The 25,383-nt window shown below is 34.8% G+C and overlaps 1 long non-coding RNA gene across 1 annotated transcript in view; it reads right to left on the reverse strand.

Moving 5' to 3' along the window:
* Window positions 1-16,644, reverse strand: part of LOC103892003 (uncharacterized) — a 30,363-nt gene extending 13,719 nt beyond the window's left edge. Inside the window, exons 1-4 of the long non-coding RNA XR_656242.2 lie at window positions 16,589-16,644; window positions 16,202-16,308; window positions 12,530-12,603; window positions 2,318-2,546 (exon numbers count right to left, since the gene is read on the reverse strand). This is a non-coding gene — a long non-coding RNA (uncharacterized LOC103892003). The remainder of the gene's footprint in view (window positions 1-2,317; window positions 2,547-12,529; window positions 12,604-16,201; window positions 16,309-16,588) is intronic.
* Between the last annotated feature and the right edge of the window lie 8,739 nt (window positions 16,645-25,383).

Raw genomic sequence — 25,383 nt, forward strand, 5'->3', positions numbered from 1 at the left:
GGCTGAATACTTCCATAAAGATAATTACATATGGCAAGACAGAAAAACTTTTCGGAAAAAAAAAAAAAAAGACATTCCCTTGAATATGTGCCTGAATTCATTTACAACTGTTGCTGCTTTAAACACTTCAGGCAGAATAAGTGGATGGCACTAAACAGCTTAGCTGCAATTATTATGGAATGTCTGAGGTATAATTTCCCCTGCGGTTTTGTTAGGCGTACAAAATTCATAATTCTGATTTGTGGCAGGTACTTATTACCCATCACAGGTGGGGATATGCAAATATTATTCTAGTAGGGGTGAACAGCCTTTATTTCCACATTCAGCTATTAATGAGATTTGTGAGTCTGGTACTCTGGGGCCATTTAATTAATTAGATGGTACAGATAAAATATAAATTGTTTTGTAGGCTACAAAATTCCTGTCCTAGGAGGTGTAAAACTGAAGCTAAACTAACTTAGTGTGGATTGATTTGTTGATTTTTATATAGCTCCCAGTAAATGTAAATCCTGCTCATTATTTTACTGTATTAATTCTACTCATAATCCTCACATTCTCTGAGTTTCATTAAAATAGATGTATGTATTTAACTATTTTGTTAAGTGACTTTATCACTCAATCTCCATGTCCGTGGTGATAAGCCCTCTACTATACATGGAATGAACAGTATAGCAGATCTTTCAAAAAGTTTATCACATTCTTAAGTAAGAAGTTTTGTTGTTAAGTTATAATATTATCTATGTGGAAATAATATATACCATGATAAACCCTGTGGAATTGCATGACATTTAATGAGTTTTATTGGGATTAGTCAAGAAATAATGCAACCTCTACAATTACATCCACATAAGAGAATGTTTCTCATGCATTTGATACCTGAGGGAGATGAGTTTGCAGTTATATAATCAATGGCAAACAAGTTTAACTTTTTCTTTGTCTTTATATGCTGGGCATTTGGTGCCTAGCAGGACCATGACAAGAAAAATTTGGAAACTTCCACTGATAACAGTGGAAAAAAGTGCTGTGATTAATTAGTGATGTCTGCCATGGGCATGTCATCAAAGAGTGGTACTCTTTGTGCTAGATATTTGCCATCCTTTGTTCATCTCTTTGATGACAACTCAATTAAAAGCCTTTAATCAGATTGATGACATCCTTAATTTGACAATTAAGAACAAAATTGTGCATATTTCATTTCATTCAGAAGATACTTGATTCTTAAAGTTATTAAATTGCTTTACAAGTCCCATCTCCTAATAAAAACTTGAACATGTTTTCTTCTATTTTACTTTGAAGCTAGAAAGTAATTATGCAAATAATTATGCTGAATATTTTTCTAAGTTAAAGTTGTGCTTACCTTAAATTTTATTTTGGGATAAAATACTAATAACTTTCTAAAATTGAAGTTTGGCTAAGTATAATAATTTCTCTTTTCTCTGAGCACTATGTTTTATCTTCTTGTAGCCTCCATGCACCCCTATCTTTCTTCATTTTTTAATGAAAAGCAAGTATATTTCTCAAAAGAAGCACACTTTTAGCATCTTGGCTAAATAAAAGAAGGGGTATGTAAGAAAATGCAAGAGCTGGAGAACAATTTCCCAAAGGAACTTAATAACTACATTTAAAATAATTGCAAAAGCAGAAGCCCACACATCATGTTGACAACCTTGAATGCAAAGCAAAATACTTTAATGTGGAGACCTGAGAGCTTTGTGTTCCAGGCCAGCTTTTAGAAAATGTTTTCAAGGATCTTCTGTTAATCTCCATAAAAAGCCAGGAAAGAGTAAACTTTATCAATTGAATAAGAGATTTATAAGGTGTTACAACCATGTATTCTCTATCTCTAAGGGAACAAATTAAATGAAAGGTGATAATTATTCAGATTCAAAACATGTTATAGAAGGCAAGACAAAATTAAACAATTAGAAAAATATTATTAGTGGGAAAATATGCTGAATTAACAAAAGAATTATATACTAAAAGAATTGGCCAAGATACTACTACTAATATATTTAAATGATTTATACAGATAATAATGAGATGGCCTACCAATGGTGTGCTTTTATAAAGTGGAATTCTTTTGAATTTGCAACACTGATAGTTAAAATAGCTAAAAATGATGGAGCCTAAATTATTATTATAGAAACAATTTGAAATATATTTTTGATCCCAATCTGGTAAACATGTTATACATACAATAGGAAAATCGAGAGAATAAAGATGGAACAAATGCACACTGCATCAACTGTGTGCTTGAAAGATAAGTCCTTACTTTTTTCTTTTATAGTATACTCATAAAATTACCTCAGAGATGCACTTAATATTTTGTGTTATGCAGGTTTTTCCAAAGTTTCAGGCCTTGGTAGCACAACCACTCTGCAGTTGAAGTATTTGGTGATAAAGAAAGAATATTTATTTCCTTTCAGCTCTTTGGAGAACATCCAGGGGTCACATTGAAGTCATTTGATGTGTGGACAGAAGATAATGAGCAGATGTCCCTTGGTGGCAGAACTTTTAGGTGGAGGTAAGGACCTGGACTTACCTTGCTGAGTTAAAAGAAATAGTAGAACTGGGTGATGATACATGACTCTATGCATTTGTCAAAACTCATTGAGCTGTATATCAAAAAGAGTAAACTTTAACGCATGCAAACTAAGAAAACTAAAACATCAACCAGCATGTGGAAGGGCAAATTAATTAAACTGTTAAAAAATATATGATATATTTGCACTGAATGAGATGGAGGTAAAGAGAGCTGACCTATGTAACTTTGGAAAACAATGTTTTGACTGTAAAGCTAAACTTTAAATGTAAATTATAAATGAAAATAGAGAAACTGTAGAGTCAAGGAAAAAAAAGGAATTTTAGACCTGGTGTGATGGTTCGCGCCTGTATTCCCAGCATTTTGGGTGGCTGAGGTGAGGAAATAGCTTGAGCCCAGGAGTTTGAGATAAGCCTGGCAACAGGGTGAAACCTCGTCTCTACAAAAAAATACAAAAATTAACCAGGTGTGGTGCGCATCTGTATTTTTAGATACTTGGAAGGCTGAGGTGGAAGAATCAGTTGAGCCTGGGGCTGAAGTGAGCCATGATTGTGCCACTGTACTCCAGCCTGGGTGACAGAGTAAGACCCTGTTACATAAACACTGTACTCTGTTTTCATTTTCATTTATTTTTCTCATGGAGGTACATGTTAGCCCTTCTGAAAGGCTAATATATATATAGGGATTAGGTAAATAAGTAAAAGGAAGATGGATATTGGGTGTCACCTTTCTCATTGTTGGAGAATAAAGTTATAGATTAGCAAGAGGGGAAGGCTAAAATAAACTCCATAGTAGTGGATCAGAGTTGGAGACATCTGTGTGAACTTATTTTTAGCTTACTATAGATACAAATGGATAGATACAGAAACAAGCATAGATATTCATGTACACATAAATTAGTATATATAAATGTACTACATACATAATATACTATATAGTGTGTGTGTGTGTGTGTGTATATATATATATATATATATAAACTAAAGATATGCATGTACACCTAAGTTAGCATACATAATAGTTGTGTTGGTTGAGAGGTCCTAGAAGCAATGATAACCCAGTGGCAGTGAGCACAGACAGCACCTAGATCTTGGTTTTTAAATACCATTTTACCCAAGTAAACCAAGGCTCTTTGAAGAAATGGTTAATTCGAGGGTTAGGGCAAGAAAAATACAAAATGAACCTGGAATATCTTACAGTGGCAGAAAGTAAGAAAGTGGAAAAAAAAAAATACAAAGGATAGAGATGTGTCAAAGGGACACAGAAGCCAATTGAAAGAATTCCCAATGGCAAAAACTGGCACAATTTCAACTAAAAAATAAATAATATAATATAAAATAAATATTACAAGTCTATTTGGATATAAGTAAATGATGAGAAATCATCTTTATTCAAGAATTGCAAATAATGAAGCTTAGTTATCCCAAATAAGCTCTCTAAGAGATGAAATTTAGTCTTCCCTACCCCTTCTTCCAAGAATGGGCTAGACTTAGTGACTCACTCGCAAAGAATAGTGAATGGATAAGAAAGAAGAGTACAATTACAGTGAAGAGACCTGGCAAGCACTGCTACCTCAACCTGATAAAGGTGAATCAGTGATCTTATGTGCACATGAAGTGCCTGCTAATACAGTGGGAGGAGTAGGGCACTTCACCTCTGTGGTAGTCTTCTAAAAACTCATAACCGCAGTCTAATCATGAGAAAAACAGTGGATAAACCAAAACTGAAGGACATTTTACAAAATACCTGACTGATACCCCTCAAAACTATCAAGGTCATGAAAAACAAGGAAACCCTAAGAAACTGTAACAAACCAGAGGACACTGAGGAGACATGGCAACTCAATGCGATGTGATACAATTTGAGCAATGATGTAAATACTGTAGTATTTTACCATAATTAGATTGGTCTTAGAACAAAAAAAACACAGAGGAGTCACACATCTTTTCAAAACCTCTTTACATATATTATATAATATATTCATTTATTTTAATGTCATACACATTTTTATGATTGTTGTCAATTTTTGAAAAAATTTTTTCAAATATTTTCATAAAAGAGCTGCAAGATTTCAGGGCATTGAGATATTCTTGTGTGGTGATTACTCTTAAATACTCTTGCAAGCATATAAAATTTGAATTGTTCAACTTAACCATTCCACAGTGTACATATACTTCAAAACATCATGTTGTACATGATTAAAAAAATATGATTTTATTTGTTAATTTAAAAAAACATTAAACATTTTTGAATTGAAAAGCATTTGAAACATTGTTAGAAACCATTTCTACTGTGGGACAGTTAACAACAATTGAACTATACAAGGAAGTGACTACACGTCTCATAAATATATCTCCGCAAATCCAAACTAAATGTTCCTTCAATCTTCCTATTCTAGTCGCAATACATTCCCGCGGAGACATTAATGCCTCCTTATGCATAGGTAAATGAGTTTGGGGTAGAGGGTAAGCAATGTGGAGAGTCAGTAAGGAAAAAGATTGATTGTAGCTAAAGCGTTTGCACTTTTGCAAATTTTATGAAAATATATGACAATACAAAGATAATGCTAGGTCTCTTCCAAGCCCTAACATCTGAATCTGGTGATAAGACAACAGGATTCAAACGTGGCCATAAGGGTAGTGATGAAATTCTTTAGGCCTCAAACCTAAGCAGCAAGCTTCATGCAGATAGCTGATCATTGGGAAATCAGCACTAGCCTAGTCAAATGGTAATCTGCACCTTATTTGTTTCCTTGCATATGTTGATTCCTTGTATGCCTTTCAGTCAGGAACACAGAAGTGGGGGAGGGAAGACAGGTGAGCTGAGAAGTGAAATTCAGGAGAAGATTTCAGCGACTTCTTGGCCATAAAAAAATCAAATATTTATTTTAAAAACAATTACATAGTACATCCGTGTTCTAGGTGCTACTCTCAGAGCTTTATCGGTATTACTTCATGTATTCTTCAAAACAACTCACTGGGTTAATATCATTATCACCCCATTTTTTAGATGAGAAAACTGAGTCACAAGGAGATTAATTTGCCCAATTCACAAAGTAAGTGGTAGAGCCAGAATTTTAAGATCATAAACTTCACCCTTACCTTATACAATTGTTTAGAAAGGTGGAAAGGGAAAATTAAAGGAGATATGAATAAAACAGAGCAACAGTTGCAAAGAGATGACCAGTAGATGGAACCTGACCCTCTGATTTGTCTACTAGTCAATAAATTCACATTAGAATTTGAATACCTTTAGGAGGGTCATATGTTTCAGTTTGGTGAGTCTCCACAACTTTTTGAGGCACTGCCCTGCCACTTGACATAGTAATATTGCTTGTCTGGTCTCAAATTGTTTCAGTTGCATACAAAGAAAGAGAAACTAGAGTCTGATAAGTGCGGAGATGGAGGAATTATGGAAAAGCAAGGAGATGACATAGATGAGAAGAGGGTAATAGAGAAGCCGCATTGAACTAAGTGACCCACCATGTAACTTTATCAACTAATAAAAGTTACACGGAAAAAAAAAAAAAAAGTTTTCAAATCCTTACATTGCTTTCCCTTAAAATACGAGTGGAAAAAAGGGAGAGGAAACCAAAGATGCATTCTGTTCTCCTCTCCTCTTGCTCAGTTTAGCCTCATTCTACAGATACTATAGATGCAGATCCAGAACAGAAATAATTCCCTCCAACCTTTATCCAATTCTCTCTGGGACTCTCATCCAGGCTTTAGACCAATTGGGTCCTTTTGTGTTTTGGACCAACCTACAGCCATCTGGAAAGGATTCTCTGAGCCACAATTAGTAATTCTCTGCTATGAAATCAAGTCTTCTTCCAAATAAAATAGAACATAGCCCAGCCTTCAGTCTGCTAGAGCAGATCTTCGTATAGCGGCAAGCAGCCCTACCTTTAAGGCCCATCCAAACTGGAGCATGTGAAGGAGGAGAAACAAAAATAAGTTAAAATGAAAATTTAAAATACCTAGTACTCTAGGCTCCATATCCACATTCAGACATGAAGAAATCCTGGTCTTGGACATATACATATTTGGCATGAGAACTTGGATTGCTTCTTTTACTGATGTTTATTCAATCTTTCAAAATGACAAATACGAGAAAGACTTGGTAAATGAGTTTATTTTAGAGATTTGTTAAGAGTCTGCTCACTGCTGGAACAGTGTATACAGGAAAAATATAAAATCATTAACACTCACTCCAAAAATAAGCAACTCTCAGCACTGACACCCTTAACAAAGCTGCTAAAGAAAAGGCAAGTGGGAAAGTTTGCCTTTTGACCACACTCTGAGGATAGGCAAAGCAGGAATCACCTTAAAGAATAAGGGGATGTTCACTAAGCACTAAGTGACCCTTTCCACAGGCTTACTAGAAAAAACAAGTTAAAAATCTTTTGAAAAAGCCACATGTGAAAATTCAAATCCTAGCTAAATCAAGGTTGTTCTGCCTTCTATCAAGTTTAGCACAATCTCTCAATTTCTTCAGTACCTTCTGAAAAATTAGAATAACAGAATATTATAAGGTATTCTGTTGGGTCACAACAAAAATAACTACTTGTTAATAAAGAACGTAATTGTGACCCACTTGCCTTGCCCTAAGTGGACAGCTTGAGAATAAGCACCAATCTGATTGTTTCATTTTATGGTAGGTGTGTGTTTAGTTTTGTAAAAAACTGACAAACTGTGTTCCAAAGTGGCTATATCATTTTGCATTTCCCAAGCAAAGAATGAGAGTTCACATTGCTCCACATCTTCACCAGGATTTGTTGTCGCTGTTCTGAATTTTTACCGCTCTAATAGGTGTGCAATGATATCTCATTATTGTTTTAATTTGCAATTCCTTAATGAAAAATTATGTTGGGCATCTTTTCATATACTTTTGTCATCATTATATCTTCTCTGGTGATGTGTCCATTCATGTCTTTTGCATATTTTTAAATCAAGTTGTTTTCTTACATTTGAATCGTAAGAGTTCTTTGTATATTTGGAATATCAGTTTTCTATCAGATATATCTTCTACAAATATTCACTCCCAGTCTGTGGTTTGTCTTTTCCTGTTATTGACAGTGTCTTTCATAGAGCAGAAGTTTCTAATAGTGAAATTCAGTTCATCAATTATGTCTTTTATGGACTTTATTTTTGGTGATGCATCTAAAAAGTCATTACTGTGCCCAGGGTCATCTAGATTTTCTCTTGTGTTTTCTTTTAGGAGTTTTATGTGTATATATATAATATTACATTTAGGCTTATTACTTATCTAGTTATTTATTTATTTATCTAGGTTTATGGTATTTTGCGTTAATTTTTGCTATGGTTGTAACCCTGTCTCTAGATTCTCTTTTTTTTTTTTTTGCATGTGGATGTCCAATTGTCCCAGCACCATTTGTTAAACAGATTATCTTTTGTCCATTATATTCGTTTTTATAAAAGATTAGTTAACTATATTTATGTGGGTTTTTTTCTGGGCTCTTTATTCTTTTCAATTGATCTATTTGCCTGTTTATTTGCCAACACCACACTGTCTTGATTGTGTAGTTTTATGGTATGTCTTGAAGTTGGTAGTGTCAGTCCCCTGTCTTTATTCTTCAATATGGTGTTGACTATTGTTTCTCCTTATAAACTTCAGAATCATTTTGTTGATATCCACAAAATAACTTGCTGTTATTTTGATTGTGATTGCATTGAACCTGTACATCAAGTTGGAAAAAACTGACGTCCTGACAATATTGATTCTTTCAAGTCATGGATATAGAATGTATCTCCATTCATTTAGTTTTTCTTTGATTTATTTCAATAGAGATTTGTAGTTTTTCTCATAAAGATTTTGTACTTAGATTTTTACCTAAATATTTTATTTTGGGGTGCTAATATAAATGTGTTTTTTTATTTCAAATTTCACTTGTTCATTGCTTGTATATTAGAAAGAGATCAACTTTTGCATTTTAACCTTGTACCTTGCGACTTTGCTATAATCACTTACTAGTTTCAGAAATTTTTTTGTTCACTCTTTCATATTTTCTACACAGAAAACCATACATCTGTGAACAAAGACTGTTTTGTGTCTTTCTTCCCAGTATGTATACTTTTCATTTTCTTTTCTTATCTTATTACATCTGCTAGAACTTTTGGTAAAATCTTGAATAGTAGTGGTGGGAAGGGATACCTTGTCCATTTTTTGTTGCTATAGCAGAATACCTCGGGCTGGGTAATTTATAAAGGAAAAAAGTTTATTTTGGCTTACAGTTCTGGATGCTGGAAAATTCAAGAGCACAGTGCCAGCATGTGCTCAGCTTCTCATAGGATCCCTCTTTCTGCTTCATAACACGGTGGAAGTTATCACATGGCAAGAAGGCAAGAGCATGTGTGACAAATTAGGTCTCTCTTTCTCTTCTTATAAAGCCACCAGTTCCATCATGTGGGCCCCACCCTGATGACCATATCTAATCCTAATTACCTGCCAAAGGCCCTAACTCCAATCAACATATAAATTTGGGGATTTTTAACACAAGATATTTGGGAGACACATTTGAATCATAGTAGGAAACATCCTTGCCTTTTTTCTGATCTTAGTTGGAAAGTTTTTAGTTTTTCATCATTAAGTGTGGTGTTAGCTGTATGTTGCTTTTTTAAATCAAGTTGAAAAAATTCTCCTCTGTACCTAGTTTGCTGAGGATTTTTATCATGAACAGGTGTTGAATTTTTTTAAATGCTTTTTCTGCATCTATTAATACGCTTATATGATTTTTCTTCTTTAGCCTGTTGATGTGATAGATTATATTGATTGATTATTAAACCAGCCTTGAATATCTGGGCTAAATTTCACTTGATCATGGTATATAATTCCTCTTTCAACATTGCTGGACTTGACTTCCTAATATTTTGTTGAAGATATTTGAATCTATGTTCATGAGAGAGACTGGTCTGTGGTTTTCCTTTCTTGTAATGTCTTCATTAGCCTTTGATATTAAGGTAATGCTAGATTCAGAGAATAGGTTAGGAAGTATTCCCTCTGCTTCTATCTTCTGAAAGAGATATTAGAGGATTGATGTACTTTCCTCCTTTTTTGATAAAATTTACCAGTGAACCCATTTGGGCCTAATCCTTTCTGTTTTGAAAGGTTACTGATTTTAGATTCAATTTATTTTATAGATATCAGTCTATTTAGATCATCTAAGCTATCAAAGTTGTGGGCATATAGTTTATGATATTATTCTTTTATAATCCTTTTAATGTCCATTGAATCTGTAGTGATGTCCTCTCTTTCATTTCTGGTATTAGTAATTTGTATCCTCTCTCCTTTTTTTTTCTTAGTTAGCCTGCCTAAAATTTTTTAACTTGATCAGTCTTTTCAAAGTCCCAGCCCTTGGTTTTATTGATATTCTTTATTGATTTCCTGTTTTCAATTTTATTGATTTTTGCTCTGATTTTTATTCTTTATTTTCTTCTATTTACTTTGTATTCAATTGGCTCATCTTTTCCTAATTTCCTAAAGTAGATATTTGGTTATTAATTTTAGATCTTTCTTATTTTCTTATATAGACATTCAATGCTATAAATTTCCCCTAAACACTCTTTTTGCTGCATCCTACCAGTTCTGCTGAGCTGTAATTTCATTTTAATTTTGTTCAAAATACTTTTAAAATTTCTCTTGACTCATGTTTAGATGTGCGTTGTTTAATCTCTGAATATTTGGGGATTTTCAAACTATCTCTCTGTTATTATTTCTAGTTTAGTTTTCTGCGTTGTAAAAGACAGATTGCTTTATTTTTCAGAGTGCTATATATTTGTCTTACCTCTCCATTCTTAAAAAATTGTAACATCCCGGCTGGGCGTGGTGGCTCATGCCTGTAATCCCAGCATTTTGGGAGGCCAAGGCAGGCAGATCACGAGGTCAGGAGATCGAGACCATCCTGGCTAACACGGTGAAACCCCGTCTCTACTAAAAATATAAAAAAATTAGCAGGCATGGTGGCAGGCGCCTGCAGTCCCAGCTACTCTGGAGGCTGAGGCAGGAAAATGACGTGAACCCAGGAGATGGAGCTTGCAGTGAGCCGAGATGGTGCCACTGCACTCCAGCCTGGGCGAGAGAGTGAGACTCTGTCTCAAAAAAAAAAAAAAAAATTGTGACATCCCATTCATTATTCTCACTCCCATTTTTAGAGTTGCATCACATTACAGGTAAAGTCATTCTTTGTCCCAAGTCCCCCTATTTAGTTACTTCTCTCCTGTGACTTTCCTTCTTAAGTCCCCATGTTATTTCTCACCTGTTTTCTTCAAAGGGAATGTTCACATAAAAAAAGAGAAAAAGAAAAAGAAAGAACTCAAGAGGCATTTAAAAAATAATATATATGTACAAAGATATGTATTTAAGTTGTTGAAGTTACTTTAGCTATGGGTCTGACACCACTGATCAGGAGAGACATTGATTAGTAGTAGTTCCCGAAGTCATTTATTTTTTTCCAGACTGAAGTAAATAAGCAAATGTAACAGCACATATATTTTTGAACATACTTTTTTTGTACCATGATCACAAAGCCTGTGCCATTCTGAAAATGTCTTAGCACTTTTATTTGGGGGAGGAAATGAAAAAAACAAAAGGCAACAAATGTTTTTAAGTAACTAAACCTCATGTAGGGAAAATTCTATTCCTAAATTCTGGTAGATTTCTGCGTAAGTTGAATTTAGCCACCCAATTGGTCCTATTACTTTTTGAACAGAGCTAATGCCAAGGTATCCAGCCTTTGCTTCAATCAAACAGTCTGATATGGTTTGGCTGTGTCCCCACCCAAATCTCATCTTGAATTGTAGTTCCCATAATCCCCACATGTCACAGGAGGGACCAGGTGGGAGGTAATTGAATCATGGGGGTGGTTACCCTTGTGCTGCTGTTCTTGTGATAGTGAATGAGTTCTCACAAGATCTGATGGTTTTATAAGGGGCTTTTCTGCCTTTCGCTCATTCTTCTCCTTGCTGCTGCCATGTGAAGAACGACATGTTTGCTTCCCCTTCCACCATGACTGTAGTTTCCCAAGGCCTCCCCAGCCATGGGGAACTGTGAATCAATTAAACCTCTTTCCTTTAAGGATTACCCGGTCTCAGGCATGTGTTTATTAGCAGCATGAGAATGGACAAATACAGTCTGATATGTTGCTACACTCTGAGCTCCATTGGAAAAATTATCACTGAAGAAGAAAAGCCTCAGTTTGTTAGATCTAGTAGATTTCTGTGGAAAAGAGTACATCTTAACAGAAATAGTATTTCACCATTAAATAGTTCATCACTACATGGATTTCTATAAACTATGGCTCAAACCATGTTTCTAAAACGTACAATCTTTACAGAAAAACTTAAAAATCTGCTTTACGATAATTAGCATTTCAAATAAAGTCAGCCTATGGAATCAGCCCACTACAGATAACTCTATTCAAGAACTTAACACTTAAGTACACCTCTGTATATGTCACCAAATTTGACTAAATGAACTGAAATTATCCCATCTCATACATAAGGACATAGAGTAGTGAATTATACTTTTTATTTTTGGATAATTGGGTTCAAATTGTATAATACTTCCTATATAGGAGATACTTCGATCAGCTATAAAAAGATTGTTTTTTCTTGTCATAGGCCTCATCTTGGGAAATAGAGAAGAGCTTAAAGGCTTAAAACTTTCCTAACTTTAAGAAGATATGGTAGAGGTAGTTTTGTTAGACTTTTTAAAAGGCAATTTCTATACCATATTTATCATAGTGTATTATTGTTAGTGGCTTAGATAGAGGTTTAATTAGACAGAATGTGAATTCTTTAAGGGAAAAACAGTATTTAAATTATCTGAATATTCTCAGTATCTAGTATAGTATCTGACATGTAGATATTAGAAATATTTAATTATATCAGACATGTTGTGAAGAATGCAAATTATTGCATGGGGAAACACCCAAATTGTTGTCCACCCATTGTGACAATAGTAAGTACTTACAGATTTCAAATGAGAAAAGCCTGCATTCTGACTCTAGTCTCACTCTGAGGGTTACAGGACACTGTTCATTTCCACTTGAATAAAAACAAGAAAAAGCAACATTTGTAATTGCAACACTTTTTGATGTTATGTATATTTTGGCAGGTTAGCCGTGAAAAAGTCACAATGTCCTTCTCCTTTTTATCTTCCAAACTCTATCTTTTTTTTTTTCTTGGAGATTTTCTTACCCCTTCACAAACTGAAGTTACTACTTTCTCAATGTTTTTCTTTTTCTAATATTGCCTGGAAAAACTTGTACTTTCTTTAATATTTTAGAAATGAATCAATAAATAATCTTTTTTTTGGTAGAACATACAAATATCTGTCCATTTGTTTACTGTAAATATTTAAATTTACAGTAAACTGTTCTTCACTTATTTCTCTGGATACCAGTCTGCTGGCACAAGTGTCCCTGAAGTCTTGACTGAAGATGAGTTGCATTATATGTAAATAACATGCAGAAAAACACAGGAGAATTATTATAGTCTAATAAAGACTCCCTTTTTAATTTTTATTAAAATCCACCAACCTCCTTCAGGATGTTTATTCAGCACTTTCTCGATGTAAAGGCACATCCTCAGTGTTTTAATCCTGTGTTGTCAGAATTTCCACCCAAGACTCATTGTCCCCCCTTTCCCTGCTGGACCTCTGATCTTTGTATGCAGCTTCCATATAGTAATCCCTGTAAGTCAGGTCACAGTGCACTGACCTCTTTATGTGATCCTCCAGGAGGATCTCATCCACATTCATGGTTTTTAACCATGTCTCATATGTTGATGACATCCTACCCGTCCAGGATTGACCTTTCTGTAAGGTTAGTCTTGTATCCAATGGCTTGCTCAACAGCTAAGCTACTCACAATCACAAAGAAACTATCCTCTGAAAGATACACACCAGGCTCTAACAGTGGTTACCTGAAGGTGATGAAAGTGAAGAAAGATAGGGAGGTTAGCTTTGCATTTCTATATTGTTTTCTATTTTATTTTATTTTACATAGCAAATGTTTGTGTTGCACATTTGTTATTTTGTATTTTGGTAATTACTAAATAAAGACAAAGAAGTAGGAAAAGGAGAGGAAATGTGCTCTACACCTTGCCTCTCTGCCTCCAATTTAGTTCTCCTGAAAGCTATGCTTCATATAGATGATCTTTCTAAAATGGACATCTAATAATTCTGCTCTTCTCCTTAAAGCTAACGGTCTCTTGACTAAAGGATACAATCTAAAATCCTTAATATGGCATATTTCTCCTTTTTTGATTCAGCCAAACTTTATCTTTCACTTTCAGTTTTGCCTTGATTTGATACTACATCACTATGTTTTCTCTCAACTAAACAGGAATTATTCTTTAGACTCAGCTCAGATGTCTTTTCTCTTAGAAGTCTTCTGTAACACTCATCCCCAAAATCCAAGTTGGGGTGGATGTACCAGCTCTGTATTCCCATAGCAGCCTAATGCAATAGTTGTCATAAGTGATTAACAGATTTTGGGGGATTCTTAAGTCTTTTATAGGGGCTTCACAAATTCAAATTATTTTTGTACTAATAGTAAGATGATATGTGCCTTGTTCACTGTGTTGACATTGGTTATCTGGCACACATTTTCCTGAAAATAAATGAAGTTAGGCTGCTACTTCAAGAAAAACAGCTAATAGTCTTTATTGTTATGACAAAATTTGAACATTTAAGAGAAAATTAGAATTTTGGAAAGCTTTTATCAGTCATTGTGAGCTTGATATTATATAATAACATTTATCAACATTTATAGGATTTATATAACTCAGTGAACCAATATCTTTTAAATGATCAATTATAATGTATATAATTATGCATGGCTAAAAGATCCATCCAATCTGTGAAATATATCAATTAGTTGTGTATAATATGAAAATTTATTAATATTATTTTAGAGTTCCCTTTAATACTAACATTTTAGAAACTACTTGAATTTTGGTATAGTTTAAAATAATTATCTTAAAAGGCTATTGAAATTCTCTTCCTTTACCAAATATATACTTATGGGAAGTGATATATTTATCATATATAACAACCCAAACAACATATTACAATAAATTAAAAATAGAAGTAGATAAGAAAATCCATGTATCTTCTGCTAAGATGGATATTAAATAGATTTGCAAAAATTTAAAACAATGCCATTCTTCTAAATTTGTGTTTTGGAAAATCTAATTGTATTTCACAGAAGAATGTTATGTTAACATGTAAAAGGTTTATTGTATTTTAAAATAAATTAATAAATATTTTGAAATACCTCATTTTAAATTTTTCATAGAGTAAATATTGATACTTTTAACACATATATGTCCTCAATAATTTTTAAGCAATTAAAAGGTTCCTGGGATTTAAAAAAAGTTTGAGGACTGCTTCCCTAATGCACATCTCAGTTATTACATACCACATGGCCTTATAAACATGTTGATGTGCCTGTCTCTGTAATCCTGCACTTAGATCCTTGAATACTGAGCTGTCTTTCATTATTCAGTATCCAAGGAGGTTTTACAGGGAAGGAAAATATGAGTGTTCCCTTTGTCATTTAATGTTCAATATATTGAAACTCACATCTAAAACATAAAACTATGAAAACTCATTTTTTTAAACATTCAAATATCAGTTATTTTGACTAATTTCTCTCAAATAATGTATATGGCAATTATAAATTTCTAAACAATTTAAACAACAATAAAGGTATACACAAATGCAATAATACAAAATTTATAACATTTACATTTAACTTCTAGTCTAAAAGAATCAACTCCATAGACTTACTTTAATTATTCCTTATTTCTATACCAGATTTTGTACATTCTCAAATTACTTTAATGCTTATTTTGATATTTTCCTGTGGTTTCAGAAAGTATTATATTGATTTGTTCTGGAATGTTATTGATCTTTCTAGATTCCCCTCTTCTCAGAACAGCAGACGTTATAGAATCAAAGTTATCAAACAGTTACTAAAGATCTTCTCTCAGCCCCCAGTACAAGGGAATTAAACCACAGTGTCATATAATTTGGCTGAGCCCTTTTCAACAATAATGTTTTCCTTGTTGTATATTCTAATACCCCCTCTTTCTCACATGTATTTTTATTTCCATAAATTGTTATCTTTCCAATAAATCAAGTTTTAAATAGCCTGCAATACTTAACACATTGAATTGTCTTTGCAATGCAGTAACCTGGTTCAATATTATTAACTCTTCATTATTATTTTTATTGTAATTCAAAAGATCCATCCAGTATTTTCATCTCCTAGGAAAAAAAGGAGTGAAGTTGCACTCTAACTCTCATCGTTAGTTCTTTGACTAACTGATCGAAATTTTGAAATAGTGTGGAGCATTCTTTCCACTGAGATTTTATGTGTAGCCACATACGTTATAAATAGCTGGAGCTGGTTTCAATACGGTTCTTATGCGTGACTATCACTGTTCACCATTCCTTCCTATTCTTGGTATGTGGCTACATTTTCCAGAATGACTTGAGTTTACCCAGATAAACCTGGTAAACCAGGATAGAATAAATGTAAAAATCCCAAATGATATACCAGCAGTTTGTTTATTGATGTCTGTAAAAACTGTATACCTCTTACCATTTTTCAACCTTCTTTTTTATTTTAATTACCTTTGAAACACTGTCTTCACTTGAATTCCAGGATAACACTTTGATGGCTCTTCCTGATCACCTTTCTTCATCTCCTCTGTCAGTTCTTTCCTCCTCATGTCCTCAATCTGTGCATTCGCATATCCAGTGTTCATGTGCATATGTGTACACACACACATAAATGTTAATGACTAATACATTTCTGTCATCAGCCCAGCCTTCCCAGAACTCTAGCCTCGTATAGCCACTGCCCACTCTATATGTCTTCTTGAATGCGTAATAGACAACTCACATTTAATATGCTTAGCTCTGTGCTTCTGGTCTTTATCACTAAACCTGCTTCTCTTCTAAATTCTGTAAATGCCAACTCCATTCCTGCAGTTCTTTAAGTGACAATTTTGGCACTACCTTTGACACTTTTTTCTCAGACTCCATAGCAGTCTTTCAGAAAATCTTGTTCATGTTAACTTGGAAATATATGCAGAATCTGATTCCTTCTCAAGCTCACATGATTTCTTTCTTAGATTATTGCAGTGGACTCCCACATGGTGATCTCACTTCTACTGTTGCCCCACCTGCAATCCATTGTCCCCATAGCTGCAAATGGCTGTTTATTTCACCCAGGGAAAAGCCAAACTCTCTCCAGTGGCAAAAAAAACAAACAAACAAAAACAAAAAACAAAACCTCTACACTATTCTATTTCCTGGAAATATCTGACCTCATCTCCAACATTCTTTATTCTTTATACTATTCTTTTCCCAAAGAAACTCCTGGTTCTCTTTCTCTTCTTCACAACTTCTCTCTGGCATTTATTGCCCACCTTCCTCATTTATTTCTTTCTGTAGTACTCAGCACCATTGAGATACAAGATTTTGCTTATTTATTCATTTTTTCCCTCCACTAGAATGCCAGCTCTAGTGACCGCCCATATAGACACTTAATAAATAAAGGTTGAAGGAATGGATTAAATAAAACATATATCAAATCTGAATATCCATAAGAATTTTTGGTTTTTTATAAATCTAATGTGTTCCAATTAACTGTATTATTGCTATGATTTTTACTACACGGTCAAATTATTTCAACATGGCTATCTGGAACTTCTTTACTATTTATTTATTTATTATATTTTATTTTGAGACGGAGTTTCACTCTGTCACCCAGGCTGGAGTGCCATGGTGCCATCTTAGTTTACTGCAACCTCCACCTCCCCGGCTCAAGTGACTCTCCTGCCTCAGCCTCCCAAGTAGCTGGGACTACAGGTGTGCATCACCACAGCCAACTAAGTTTTGTATTTTTAGTAAAGACAGGGTTTCACCATGTTGGCCAAGCTGGTCTTGAACTCCTGACCTCAAGTGATCTGCCTGCCTAGGACTCCCAAAGTGCTGGGATTATAGGCATGAGCCACCATGCCTGGCCCGGGAACTTCTTTAGATTTTGGTTTTTTTCTTTATAACTGCCTCTGTTACCCTTGAAAGTATTCTTGTGGCAAAAGTAAAATTTCCAGGCCCATTCTATTTTTCTCCTGATGTAAGGTATGGAATTAGCTACACAGAAAACCAAACAGTCCTGATTTTCTGTAGTGGAGAGCAGTATGAGAGACTAAAATCTTTATCCTAGGGGTTTCCTGAAAATTGGAAATGGGTGAAGTTCGAATACTACTGCTATTTCTACTATTGGAGAGCTTTAGGAGTGCCAAGCTTTAAATAATGTATTATTTTAAGGTCCTAATGTCACACTGGTGTTTCTAATTTAACCAATTAGATTACCATGTTCTACTTTTCTTTATATGTAATTTCATTGTCTTTTTCTTACTTTGGCCATTTTTGTGTCTCCAGAATCTAGTCCAGTGGCAAATAAATAGTAAATGCTCAGTAATTGTTTGACAAGTCAATTATTTTTATATAGAATAGTAAGATAAGATGGGAAGTTTTAAGGACCAGTGTGATTTAGGCCAAGTATTCACATTAATGTAATGTGTCACTAATATAAGTCCATTTCTCAGGCTAGTTTGAGAGGGCTCATGAGAAGGCTAGTTGAAAAGCCCAAGTATTTCCTGACATTTCTTCTTATCTAGTGTGCTACAACATGTGTTATTTTCTCCTTACAATAGAAATGGGGCCTCTAACAGAACAGATTCTATGTGGTGCATATTTATCCACTTGTATTAAAATTTCACTCAATATCAACTTTTTCTCTAAGGGATTCAAAGTGCTTTACACAGATTAGGAATGGTGACAAGTCACTTGTGAAGTAAATAATAATGCTTTGAAATAACATAGCACTTATCATCAGTGGAGCCCAAAGCACTTCAAATGATTTATCTCATTTATCTTCACAATGTTCCTGTGAGAAAAGACAAGTATTATCTCCACTTTGAAGATAAGAAACTGTCACAAACTGGTCATGAAGTAAGTCAGGGGCAATGATAGACAATAAGTGAAGGACGGTGCATATGGGACAGATTCTTTTCTCTTTCACCAAAGCGCTGTTTGTAAGACTGCTCTTTTCTGCATAATGAGTTTCAGTAGAATAGTCCTTCCAAAGAACTGTAAAAATCATCTTACAATAAGTCTTACCAATAAGTCATTTATTTATCATTTACCTGGGTGGTGACAAGAGTTCCTTCTGAGTAAAATCCCTGCGCTGGAGATTGTGTGGTTCTTGCCAATTATTCGCTCAAATATGATGGGAAATGGTAACTTGTAGGTGTGAGTGTTCAGCAATTTTATCTATAGTTAATTCCCAACTTTTAAATTCTTTCTATTCCTTTATTATTGAAGCTTTTAGAAATTCTCATGCAAAGTTGCTTCTAAGGATTTATAAATATTTCTTCCTGATATCTATAGAAAGCCACATAACACATTAAAAGAATAAAAAATTCAGACAATTCTTAAAATGTGTGTGCCTGATGAGAAATAGTTCATTTTAATATTTCCTTTACCTAGACTTCCTCCCAAGACTCTGGCAAAACCTTCTCGAGTACACACTGAGATGATTAAAGTCAGCACACTAATTCTCCTGACAGCCATGGACCTTAGGCGGCTGCTCCCAGAAAAACTTTTCCAAACCAGCAAGTCAAGGGATTTTGATGCTTGTCGTGAAATTCTTCCAAGAGCATCATTGACTTTCTAACTACCCAGAAATGAATGAGAGTAAAATGGAAAACATTTATTTCAATATCTACAGGAAGTGTTTACTTGTGTACAATATCTACAGGAAGTGTACTTTAACATTGAATGGGCTTCTAGCTCCTGCTAAGCCACCACTACAAGAATGATAAAATCATTCTGTGAGAGATGCAAAGTTTTACATTCATTGATGCATGAAATTAAGTTATTTTCAAAATCTCTTCTCCAGAGGATTTCAAGTGGTGTTGAGGGAGAAGGGTCCATAAACCCCTATAGAGTCCTTAGATATATTAGTCAAGATTCTCCAGAGAAACCCTGGTTCTCCAGAGCCAATAGGATGATACAGATTGAGAGAAAGATATAGATAGATATAAATAGATATAGATTATCTATTTCTCTTTCTATCTATATCTATTTGTATCTGTATATATTTCTGTCTATATCTATGCTATTGGTTCTGTTTCTCAGTTCAGTCGTGTGTTTGTGTATATATATATATATATAAAATATACATACACATAATTTACAAAATGTAAAAGAACATTGCAATAAAGCTTCATTTATTGAATGCCTACTATGTGCTACATACATTAATTTCTACTGTGCATTATCTAATTTAATCCTCACAGCAGCCCTACTTACTGATTGTCAGCAGCTAATAAGTGGTGATGAGAACCTAGGTTTTCACTGTGAACAAGGACACAATTGCCTGATAACGCATCAGCTCCGTTCCCTTCCTATTTTACTTCTCTTTAATCATATATAAAATAAGTTTTGTACACATTCTAACTAAGCCTAATGCCAACACTTTAATTTCAAAGTTGAGGCTGGGCACAGTGGCTCACACCTGTAATCCCAGCATTTTGGGAGGCCGAGGAGGGTGGATCACCTGCAGTCAGGAGTTGGAGACCAGCCTGGCCAACATGGTAAAACCCCATCTCTAATAAAAATACAAAAAAATTAGCCAGGCATGGTGGCACACGCCTGTAGTCCCAGCTACTCGGGAGGCTGAGGCACAAGAATCACTTGAGCCTGGGCAGCATAGGTTACAATGAGCTGAGATTGCACCATTGCACTCCAGCCTGGGTGACGGAACAAGACTCTGTCTCAATTAAAAAAAAAAAAACGTTGAAATACCCATAGGAATGACACAAATATTTTATCAAAAGATCGTTGAATTGAAACAGGAGTGACAGCTCCAACTGCACAGGGGCTGGGATAGTGTGTCATCATCAGTAACAATGATGCTGTTATCATCTCTGCTGGGGTAATTCTACCCTTGTAGGCTATTGATGTCGCTCAGAAACTACTCCAAGGAAAAGATTTTTATACTTGGAAGATTTAAACCCAATGAGACGATGCACTTGTGGAGTTGAAATAATTCCCATTTGTGTTTTCCTAGAGAAAGCTATTATTGATGAAAGCCTCAAAGGAATAAGGTGTAGGACCAATAGTGCCTTTTTCCTATGGGACATACAGAATTTTCCTTGCAGATGATGTTGAAGAAAAACTCTACTTGATTCGTATTTTACCTGTGCTCAGCAGTCATTCTTAAAATTTTTGCCACCCATTAGGAAGATTGGCCTCAGCCATCAAATGGGCAAGGCATACCTGTGAGGACTATCTATAGATAAATAGCTGCTTCATTAAAGGCTAATGTTCAAAAAATACCAATATATCTCTGTGTTTGGACAGTTATTATTACACAAGCAAAATACAACCGTTGTGATATAGTCCTTTACCTAATTTCCTCTGTGATAGCGAAGACCTAGAAGTTTGGATATTCAAGGAGAGGGAGGTGAGACAGAGGAGCAGAAAGGGATGTGTAAGACAAAAGCAATAACAGAAATGGGAGAGAAATTTAAAATCAGATTTTCTAACTTAAGCTAAGATATTATGGACAGACATACCTATCAACTTTGTCTCTAAAATTCAGGACGTTTTTTGATAAGCAAAAGCAATGATGTGAACCCTATTAACATTTAATGCTCTGCATTACACTGATGTTACACAAACATCTTTCTTTGAGACTCTTCGATGAGATCTGGCTGGTGAAGCAATTAACTCCATTCCCTCATCTTAGGTAGTCAGATTTCCCTTTGGCTTTTAAACATATTTTAATTAGATACTATCTAGTTATTGCTCACATTTTATATCACTAACTTGTCTATGGATTTTTATCATTGGTCACTTTTGCCTTCTTTGTGGGAATACAAATGCTCATAGTTTTAATTTATTTTTTCTAATTTGTTACACAAATTGCATTTGTTGTTGGTGGTGGTAGTTCTTGTTATGCAAAATGTTAATGGCAAAGAAAGCCTTTTATTGCATATTAAATGCATATGCAAAAAAATCCTTAGTAATTCTGAACCCAGTTATCTCTGATTTGACCAACTTACCCAACTAAGAGCCAGTTGATTAGATACAAGCCATCTTTATTCTAATTTTGTAAGAACTGTGAAAGGAAGGAAGAGTGTGTTTCTTTTTGTTTGTTTGTTTGTTTGCTTGCTTGTTTTGATAGAGATGGGATCTCATCACATTGCCTAGGCTGGTCTCAAACTCCTGCGCTCAAGTGATCCACCTGCCTCGGTCTCTCAAAGTGCTGAGATTACAGGCGTGAGCCACCACGCTTGACCAGAAATAGTGCTTTTAAAGAACAGAAGTCAAGTAACAGAGTCAGCCTGAGTTCCCATTTTTTGTGTAATATCCCACCCCTGTGCCTTTGCTCATGTTGTTCCTTTGCCTGAAATGGATTTGCTTTTATTCATCCTTCAAAGTCTAACTGAAAGTTACATCTCCTATGAAGATTTTCCTCATTGCAAAATTCTCTCCTGGATTTTCATTTCAATTTACCTATACTTGCTTAAAAGATGTCACTTTCTACGTTGCCTTGAAAAAAATTACGCTCATATCTTATAGCCCTATAATAAACTGTATATTTCTTGGAGCGATTATTGTGTGTGTGTGTGTGTGTATGTATATATGTATATGTATGTGTGTATATATATGTATACATACACACACATATATATATAATGCTTCAGTGCCTAAGCAGAGTGCCAAGCACATAGTAGAAACTCAACAAATGTTTGCTTAACAAATGAATTTAAATGCATATGAATTTAATTATATATATTAAGTAACAGTATAGTTTCAAGCAGGATTAACCAATTATTTGTGGCTGTATTTCTTGATCAGATGTAAAAACATTTGTTTCAATCACTAATAAATTATTTCTAGAAGTTAAAGACAGAACTTTACTGATTTTAGTTTAAACTAAAACTTATGCTTGATATACTGTCAATATAATATAATAGTGAAGTTAGATTCAAATTACGTGATTTTTGTAGTTTCTGGGATTTTACTCTTCAAGATATGTGATGTTATATTAAGTGCAGTGTAAGAAAGGGCTATGATTAATATGATGAAAATTATAACTTAGCATATAACTTTAATAAAAGTAAAAAGTTCAAACAGAACATATGAAATTGTGTCTATGAATCAGGAGAATAATCTGCACCTTATTACTAAGAGCAAATCTTGCTTTTACTGAGCCATAAGTGTTTTTGTATCTACAGCTGGCATTAGGGAACTACTGAGATACAGAAAAAAAAATGTGCTAGGACATAAACTCTTCTCATGATTTAAGATATGTCAAAAGATGTAGCTATCTTCAAAAGAAATAAAGCCTACCATCACCAGCATTTGCTGAAATCAGCTTATAATTGTTTGGGGGTCTGGGGGGCTGCTAAAGACTGCACCTGCCTCCCTAACTACGGCTTTCCACTTTTGATTTTAAAGAGGCTAGTACCCCATCATGCTCACAATCTCCAAAGCAGTTCCTGCCTCACCTCCAAGCTGACAGAAACCTTGATGCTGATTCTCAGTTGGTTTTCTGCCTGTCAGAAGGAAACTTCCAACAGTTTGCTATGGGTTTTTTTCTTCATTCCCTTCCAGGCTTTGTTCTTCACCATACACATTGCAAGTTTAGTCTAAGCAATGTCAATGGGGTAGGCTGAATTGTGATTCAGGGCAAGTCTAATTTCTCCCAAAAGACAGTTTCAAGCTAATGCTGACCATCAGAGGAAGGCTGTCGTTGATATCATCTGGTTAATGGCATAACTTGGTCCACTCAACTCAAATTGCATCACTTACACTAATCTGCTACAGTTCTGCAGCCCCACTCTGGAAGAGCCCTCTGCCTCACTGACAGGAGTGTGCCATTTGGTCAGAGAGCATGATGTAATTGCAACTGCTTTTCTTCTGATGAAGTATTTAATATGACCTTGCTATCATCTTCAAATAAATTATTTACCCTTCTAACAGCCAAAAATTGTCCAGACAAATTTAAGTAGCAATAAATTTCATAAATTATTACAGGTCAGAATGTACTTCTAAGTGACTCCAGTCAGTAGCAGCCCATGGAAAATCCTATAAAACTCCATTTTCCTCTGTCCAGCCAAGGTAGATTGGTAGACATAAAGCTGAGTTATCAAATCTTACTTTTACTCATCTGCTCTCAGAAGCTTACAAGTAATAAACAACTTCATGTAGTCGGCAGACAAATTGATGGTGGGGAGCTCTCCATTAAAAGGATAAAACAATGATGCTTTGTTTTCTTCTTACACAAATGGCCAGCTGAGATTCATTTGTTTTTCGTTATTAGAATAAAGCAGTAATTTCTGGTGTGACCTAAATGCACCACAAAATAAAGTATTCATGATAGACCTACATTCATGGGGAAAATATTTTATTATTCTTAATAAAGAAAACTACATTAAAAGACTTATGACTCCACTAGATATTATTCAGCCATTGTGGCTTTGCACCTAAGACAGTTCATGTTAAATTTCCTTTTAGGTTTAAGTGTTCACTCTTCATCAGCAATCTTTGCTAATATACCTGAGAGAGGGAAAACAGGGAGTCAAAATCTCTCTGCATGACCCCTCCAAATTTAATTTTATGAATCACTTTGATTTTTTTCTAGCAAAAGCAAATTTGCTAACTATCAAGTATTCTCAAAGCCAGAGCCTCATGTAAAACAGAGAGCTCCTGATGGTGCAATTACCTGGTCATTGATACTAGTGAGCCTTTCTCTGTTTCACTCTTATGAGATGAAAAGTTGTTATTAAAGAATAACATATAAAGTTGGATGTAGCTTTGGACCTACCAGAGAGTGCAATGAACACTTCTGGAGTCCTGAGAAGTGGCTTCTTTATTCTGACTGAAACAAATGCCATCATGGAAATAACTCTTAGAAAACTGGGGAGCTTTCAAAGACATCCTCTTGAAAAAAAAAAAAAAAAAGAAAGAAAGAAATCTCCAGTTCCTGGGAAACAGTGACAGATTAATATGCAGAGTGATGCATGGCTGTCACAATCAGCACTTGCCTCAGTGATTCCTAGATTGTTAATAGCTACCTTCTGGTGTATAGGCTTGAAATTCCTGTAGTCTATTGTGCACCAACAAATATTGACCAGACAGTGCTGGCCACTGCAGTGGGCACCAGTGTTTCTCCAAATACAAGGCATAGAAAAAAAAGAATATGATTTTCTTTCTCAATTAATAATTGGAAGAGAGACATCATCAGCATTTTAGTTTTAAATAAGATTTCCATCTTAAATGAAGGGGATGGGGACACTAAAATGAAAAAAAGGTGGTGGGGAGGCAAGAACCTGTTTTAATTCAGTTTTTTTGTTTCCTCCATGCCACACAAAAAACTTCTTTTTAAAAACTGGTTTCTTTGCCTGTTCATTAAGATTCATCCCAGGGTCCTGCAGATCTATCACAATCTGGTCACTCTGTACATTTTCTAACTACTCAGGCCCAAACCTCACTGACATCCTTGACATTCCCTTCTTCCATATTCTATATTCAATCCATCAGCAAATCCTCTCATCTCTACCTTTCATATATATTCAGCATCCATCCACTTCTCATCACATCCACTGCTACCATGTTCATCTGGCTTGAGCCACCATCATTTCTTGCCTAGATTATTGCAATGGTTTCCAAATGGAATTCCTTGCTTCTACCCTTGACACCCCCGACCCCTACAAATTATTCTTAAA

The sequence above is a fragment of the Pongo abelii genome, chromosome 1, assembly GCF_028885655.2.
Source record: "Pongo abelii isolate AG06213 chromosome 1, NHGRI_mPonAbe1-v2.0_pri, whole genome shotgun sequence".
Taxonomy (NCBI): Eukaryota; Metazoa; Chordata; class Mammalia; order Primates; family Hominidae; genus Pongo; species Pongo abelii.